Source organism: Citrus clementina, unplaced genomic scaffold, assembly GCF_000493195.1.
Source record: "Citrus clementina cultivar Clemenules unplaced genomic scaffold, Citrus_clementina_v1.0 scaffold_9, whole genome shotgun sequence".
Lineage (NCBI taxonomy): Eukaryota > Viridiplantae > Streptophyta > Magnoliopsida > Sapindales > Rutaceae > Citrus > Citrus x clementina.
The window spans coordinates 23899021-23906789 of record NW_006261964.1 but is presented as its reverse complement, the minus strand read 5'-3'; positions in this window follow the sequence as shown (position 1 = coordinate 23906789).

The window sequence follows — 7769 nt, the reverse complement described above, 5'->3', positions numbered from 1 at the left end:
GACATACTTATTGTTCAATTTATATAGATGATATCATTTTTTGTTCTACTAATGAGTTGTTGTGTAGAGAATTTTCATCGTGTATGAGCAAAGAATTTGAGATGAGTATGATGGGAGAGTTGAAATACTTCCTTGGACTTCAAATCAAACAAAATGAGGAAGGAATCTTCATAAATCAAGCCAAGTACGTAAAAGATCTACTCAAACGATTCGGCATTGATGACTCGAAGACCAAAAATACACCAATGAGCACAACAACCAAGCTGGACAAAGATGAAAAAGGCAAAGAAGTGGATATCAAAATGTATCGGGTATGATCGGATCCCTACTTTATTTGACTGCAAGTAGACCCGATATCATGTTTAGTGTATGTTTGTGTGCAAGATTTCAGTCTTGTCCCAAGGAATCTCATTTGCTCGCTGTTAAAAGAATTTTCCGTTATTTGAGTGGAACCATAGATATTGGCCTTTGGTATCCTAAGGGAACTCATATAGATTTAACATGTTTTTCGGATGCGGATTTTGCTGGTTATAAAGTGGATAGGAAGACCACTAGTGGAACTTGCTATATTCCAGGACACTCTCTTGTTTCATGGTTTAGCAAGAAACAAAATTTTGTCGCACTTTCAACTACCGAGGCTGAATATATAGCTGCCGGAAGTTGTTGTGCACAAGCACTTTGGATGAAACAAACACTTAGAAATTATGGCATTAATCTTGAACAAATTCCTATTAAGTGTGATAATACTAGTGCTATAAATCTTTCAAAGAATCCCATTCAACACTCTCGAACCAAGCATATAGAAATAAGACATCACTTCTTAAGAGATCATGTTCAAAAGAGAGACATTGCATTAGAGTTTATTTCTACGGAAAAACAACTTGCCGATATTTTTACAAAACCTCTTTGCGAAGAACAATTTTCTAAAATTCGGCATGAACTTGGGATGATGAAATTTTCACATTAACATCTTCATTCATGCTATTGAGTCTATTATTATTGATTGATCTATGACTTGATGCTTTAATTTCTATGGAATGCTCAATCGTAATATACATGTAATGTGTATGTATATTTGAAAATGTATGAATTAATTATTGTAATACATATATATATGTTCATGAATTATGCATTGAACTGGCACTCAAAACATTTTGGATCAATAAAATGATCTTGAAATGTATTAATAAGTAGCCAAATATCAAAATACATGTGCGAAATCATAGGTTGTAGAAAACGGATTGCCGTTATTTCAATAAACGGCTAACCGTTTTGGGCAGAAACAATGGAACACTTTTTGGAAGATATCGGTTCGCCGATAAACTGTCTATCGGCTCGCCGTCCTGATACATTTTTTGTGTGGACTCCCTGGACCCTATCAGCTCGCCGTTATTGATATAAACGGCTCGCCGTTTTGATGAATTTGTTTTGAGGACTCTCTGGACTCTGTCGGCTCACCGTTATCACGAGTTAATTGAACAGTCCTTTGTCTTCTTCCTCATTTCGGCTTCCCCCTCTCTCTCTCTCTCTTCAGCCCGCGACTGCACCAGTTCTCTACTCTCAAAACCATCACTTTTCTTGACCTTTTTCATCAAATTGAAGCATCACAAACCAATTTTTATCTTCTCTAGACCCTTTTTACCGACTCAAATCCTTCTCTTTCATCTAAAATTGAAAAATCTTCTTTTTGAAACCCTAGAACCAGCCGAGCCTTCCTTGCTCAAATTAACCCAAATCTCTTCCTTTCTGCAATCACATTTTCACCCACAATCACTATCTCATCTCTCAAACTTCATTTTTACAATTTTTTTTTAAAACTCATCCATGGCGGAACGACCTCCAAGGCGTGCTCGAACCAAGCACACTGCTCCACGCCGTTCTAGTCCACCCAGGTCTCCTCCTCAAGACTTCGAGAGTCTTCATTTTCCCGATGCTACCTCTGCTCAACGATTCCGTGAGAAGTTCATGGGTAAACCCGTAACTCCCTCTTTTTCTCTTAACACTTCGGAGTTCTCGGATATTACTGTTTGTGGTAATTCAATTACTCAAATGCTTAGTCATTGGAAACAAGCTTTAAGTATTGAAGAACCTATTTATGAAAATCTAGTTCGAGTCTTTTATTCAAACATAGATTTCTCCTCTACTAGTCGTTACGAGCTTCATACATTCGTAGGAGGAATTCGCATTGAACTCGATGAACCCGAATTATGTAGTATTCTAGGAATCGCTTATGGAGGGTTAGATCTGTACACCTCTAGGAAAGAGCTATCTTTTAGTAATTTTCGTCATGTGGATGGTGTACGGAACATTTGTCGTCGTCGGGATCTTTCCGATGACATCTGTTCTTTGTCCTTTAGGTCTCAACTCCTCCCTTTTCAGATTCGAATACTTCACATTATTCTCCAACACATGGTCACTCCTAGGCAGGGTTACACTGATGAGGTCACTAGGCTTGATATTGGTCTTTTAGACTCTCTCATATGATGTCCACTCCTAAAGTCTCCAACCGATCCCTTCCTTATGGCAGTATCATCACTAGGATCCTAAACCACTTTCATGTTCCTATCGTCGAGCCTGTTTTACTCAAGACTCGTAAGCTCAGTCGAGACATTATTTCTGCCATTGGATTCTTTAAGAAGCGTGGGAAATGGGAAAAGACCACATCCTCCAAAAACGAAGCTACACTTATTGCACCCGAGAATGATCGCATGCTGAATGATGTCTACTCCGAGGATGAGCTGCCTGATTTCCGTCTTGGGGCTAGACCGCGTGTTCCTCGCCGAGCAGCAGCACCAGCAGCTCCTGCTTCACCAGCATCACCAGCAGCAGATGCACCTCAGGATGACGAGCCTACCGAGACTGCCGTCCCTCCTGCGGCATCAGTTGTTCCTGAGGATCGCTTCCAGCAGCTTCTCGATCGAGTGGATGCTTTGTCCCAGCAGCAGCAGCAGCTTCAATCTGACTTTGCAACCTTTCGGGAGCAAATTTCAGATCAGCAGATGGAGTTAATTGCGGGCCAGCATCGCATTCTCGGCTACTTTGGATATGACCCCGGCAGGTCGTCTTCACAGCCTCCATCTTAGATTTCTCTACCCCTCTGTCTTTTGCACAGACATTTTCTCATTTCATTTGTTGCATGTGTATGATATTATTTATGTTCTGAGTGTTATGTGTTTTGTGATTATGCTTTTGATAATTAATGATGATAATTCATGTTTGGGTTATTTTTGGTATTATATTGATTACCTTGCTCATTCTGGAAGTATGAATCTGTTGGTATGGCGGTTGGTTGATATGGTGGTATACTTATATGGAAGTGCTTTTCAATTTGCCTCTATGTATTATTGAGGATATACTCACATTTCAGGGGAGATTCTGCCCAAATTTTTCTAACCATAAGTCATTCATCGTGCCTCTTTCTTTTTTATGATGAAGGGGGAGAGAAATGAGTTTATTGATAATTGCCATAATTGTTTTTGGCATGGCATGAGTTTATTGGTAATTGGCATAACTGTTTTTGGCAAAATAGTATTGGCATATTTTTTTAATCTATCTGTCTTGTTTTAAAATTTTGAGATTAACTGTTAAATGATTTTTTTTAAAGGAGTTAACAAGTCTTTCAAAATTTCTCTAAGGGGGAGCACATATTTAGGGGGAGCAAAATTACACTAGTATTGTTTTTGAAAAGTTTGTCATCATAAAAAAGGAGGAGATTGCTAACCTAAATAATTCTTCATTGATTTTGATGATAACAAACATGATTAAGTTTTAGTTAATCTTTTAAGAGTTCAACATGATTTTCTCTATCTTTAAACAAGCCTCATAAAGAATAGTAAAGATTTGGAGTCAAAACAGTTTTCTTGCAAAAATAGCTCACTGCAGCAGTTTTTATGGAAAATGGCGAACCGACATTTGTAATAAACGGCTCGCCGATTACAAGCAGAAATGGAGATTAGTCTCTGGACGTAAACGGCAAACCGATATGTGTGATAAACGGCTCGCCGATATTAACCAGTAGCCTCTGGACCTAAACGGCGAACCGATATGTTACTAAACGGCTCGCCGATATCAACCAGAAGTGAAGGGCAATCTCTAGACATAAACGTCGAACCGACAAGATCGATAAACGGCTCACCGATATCATCCAGTAGCCTCTGGACGAAAACGGTGATCCGACAATTGTGATAAACGGCTCGCCGATATTAACCAGAAAGGAAGTGTAGCCTCTGGACACAAACGATGATCTGTCATCTAGATAACGGCGATCCGATAATTTGAAAAATCAGCCCAACGGTCATATTGACCAGTCAAACGGCGATCCGACAGCGTGCAGACAGTCTCTAACGGCTAGTTTTCAGCTACAACTATAAATAAGCTCATTCAAATCCAAACAAAGGATGATCACAACACTACCACTGAGCTTATATCCGAGAATACAATCTTCATAGAGCTTTAAACACATTCTCTCTTCATCTACTCACACATTGGGCATTGATTTGTAATCTTAAATATTTTGTGAGAGAAAAACAATTTGTAATCTTTTACTTTGAGTGATTGTAAGTGTTGGGATACACTTGGGTTAAGAGATTGGGGATAATCTCTTGTTGTAAAGGTCCATTGACACCTAGGAAGTCAATTGTAAGCGTTTGAAGCTTTGGGTGGCTAGCTTAGTGAAATCCTCAAGCTCGGTGAGCTTGGAGGCGTGGACGTAGGCGGGGATTGCCAAACCACGTAAAAACCATAGTGTTTGCTCTCTCTTCCCTTATCTTTTTATATTGTGATTGATTTATTTGTTACTGCTTTAAATTTGTGTTGGATTTGCATTGAGTTTTGCTTTAGAATTAAATAACTTTTAGAATCCCAATTCACCCCCCCTCTTGGGTTGCATTCTTGTATTTCATAATTTGTTACAATTTTAAATTCAAATATTGTATGGTTATATATATGTCGCCAAAGTGGTCTCTCTTGTGAAAATTAATTTATTTTGTAATATAAACGATTTTATACATGTAATTTCTATAAATATTGATTTGCCCAAGGGAAGGTCTATATTTAATATAGTTGCATGTGCACCTGTGGTAATAAACACGTGATAATTATTCGGATTTACATGTGAATAATAAATCGACACAAAAGAAGATTCATTGTTTGACATGCTCTTATTATCAGTGTTTGATTAGCACACCAAGATATCACTTACAAGTTAATATTTTGTCAAAAAATGAAATATTAATAGAGTGTCCGGTATCTTGAGAATTGAGATGGGGTTTACCTTTATTTGAATTTAATTTTGTTTTAAGACTTATATGAGCTTGTTTTGTTTAGTTATTGTTCTCTGATTCCGTCATGTTTGCTGCTAATGTTACTACCGACATCAATTCTATTCCTATGTCAAAATGACTCTAATTCACATCATAGTAAGAGAACCTCTTAATAGTTCTCACAGTCATGGATCTTGACCTTGTGTTAAGGGTTGATTTTCCCCATCTCTTACAGATGAAAGTGTCTTTATTGACAAGAGTGATATAGAAAGGTGGGAGAGATCAAATCGCATGTGTATGACGATCATGAAAAAAGGCCATTTCAGAAGCATTCAAAGATTTAATGTCTGAAAAGGCAACTACAACTAAGCTACTCCTTATAGAACTTAAACAGAGATTTGTCAAGAACGAAAAGGCTAAAATAAATAACGCTCTTGACAAGCCTAATTTCAATAATGTATAAGCGCAAGGACAAGGGCAAGAAAAAGAATAAAAATAAGAAAGTTACAGATATAGCAACTCAAAAGAAACAACAAAAGAAATTAGATGATCCAGAAGCCACTAGTTGTTTCTTTTGGCGAAGCTGAAGAGCATGGTTTGGTTTATTCTGAGGTTAATTTAACTACGGTACCTAGACAAAAGTGGTGAACAGATTCTGGTGCAGCCGCTCACATTAGCGTGTCTATGCAGGGTTGCTTGAATTGACAAAAGCCCAATGATGGTGAAAAATACATCTATTTGGATAATGGATGCACATTAGCATAAGAATTGATCATTGTTAGGTTGCATATAGATATAAGATATCCAACAGGCGACAACTGAGGATGCATGAGGGATTTTGCCCAATGTTGTAGTAAATGGTGTGGCAACATGTTTTTAATTGGAAAAATAGTCAAAACCATTAAGTGAGTTAGTCACTCAACTACTCTTTTTTTATTGATTGCATCTTCGTGTTTGATTTCAGATTTCCTTTATTGCATTTTTAATTTAGTTAGTTTATTAGTTTCTTTAATTATTTTATTTTAATTTAATCTAAATTGTACTGTCAGAATTACTGTAGCAAATATGATAACATTAATCCATTTGGAGATGATCTTTAATATTTATCATTATATTACTTGTTGTGTACACTTGCACATGATACCCATAGCATTAGAATTCACACACCAACGGAGAATAGAGAGACCTGTATCTGATGAAATTCTCGACCCCTTAGATTTCACAGATTTTGACATCTGTGTTAGCTATATCAAGGGGAAACAAACTAATATAAGGAGATTTGAAGCCAACAGGACTTCGGATGTCTTAGAACTTATACATATAGACATTTGTGGGCCTTTTTCTTTGGCTGCTTGGAATGATCAATAATATTTTATGATGTTCATAGACGATTTTTCTAGATATGACTATATATTTCCCCTCCATGAAAAGTTACAGTCATTGGATATATTCAAAAATTTTAAAACTGAAATTGAGAACTAACTCGACAAAAGAATCAAATGCATCAAATCTGACCATGGTGGTGAATACTATGGCAGATATGATGGTTCAGGTAAACAAAGTCCAAGATCGTTTGCTAAATTTCTAGAGGAATGCGGTATCGTCCCATAGTATACTATGCCAACTTTGCCCACTATGAATGATGTTGCTAAAATGACACTTAAGGACATGGTGAGGAGTATGATTTGTCATTCTATCTTACCAAAATCACTCTGAGGAAAAGTGCTTAAGACTGTAGCATATATCCTCAATAGAGTTCCAATTAAAACGACTACCAAAACCCCTTACGAGCTTTGGACATGCAAGAAGACTAGTCTAAAGCACCTGAATGTTTGGGTTATCTAGTTGAGGCAAGGCCTTATAGGCCTAATGCGAAGAAACTAGACTCAAGGATGGTAAGTTGCTATTTTATTGGATACTTAGATTGATTCGTGGGTATAAGTTTTATGATCCTACGATTAAGTCAATTTTCGAGTGGGGAAATGCTCAGTTCTTTGAGGATGTCGGGTTTGCAAGAGGAGATATGGCTAAAGACTTTGCCTTTGAAGAGGAATATGTTCATATTCCCATAAGTGTTATTGGCATTGATTAGGGTCTCACTCTTGACTTTGCTCGAGACATAATAGATCAAGACAATGTTGGAGAATTCCTCATACAAGAAGTTGTTCTAGAAAAATAAACTCTACCACCTCAAGAATCTATGCCATTAAGCAAATCTACTAGAGAAAAGAGAAGTCCATTTCTAGAGGACTACATTGTATTTCTCCATAAACATGAGGTAGGCATCAGCGTGATGGAAGATGATACGATCAATTTCCATCAAGTCATGGAAAGTTCTAATTGTTACAAGTGGATTGATGCCATGAATGAGGAGATGAATTCCATAAAGGATAATGACGTATGAGATCTTCTCTCATTGTCAGAATGTGCGAATTCTATTGGTTACAAATGAATATTTAAGACCAAGAGGGATTCAAAAGGCAACGTGGAGAGGCACAAGGCACATCT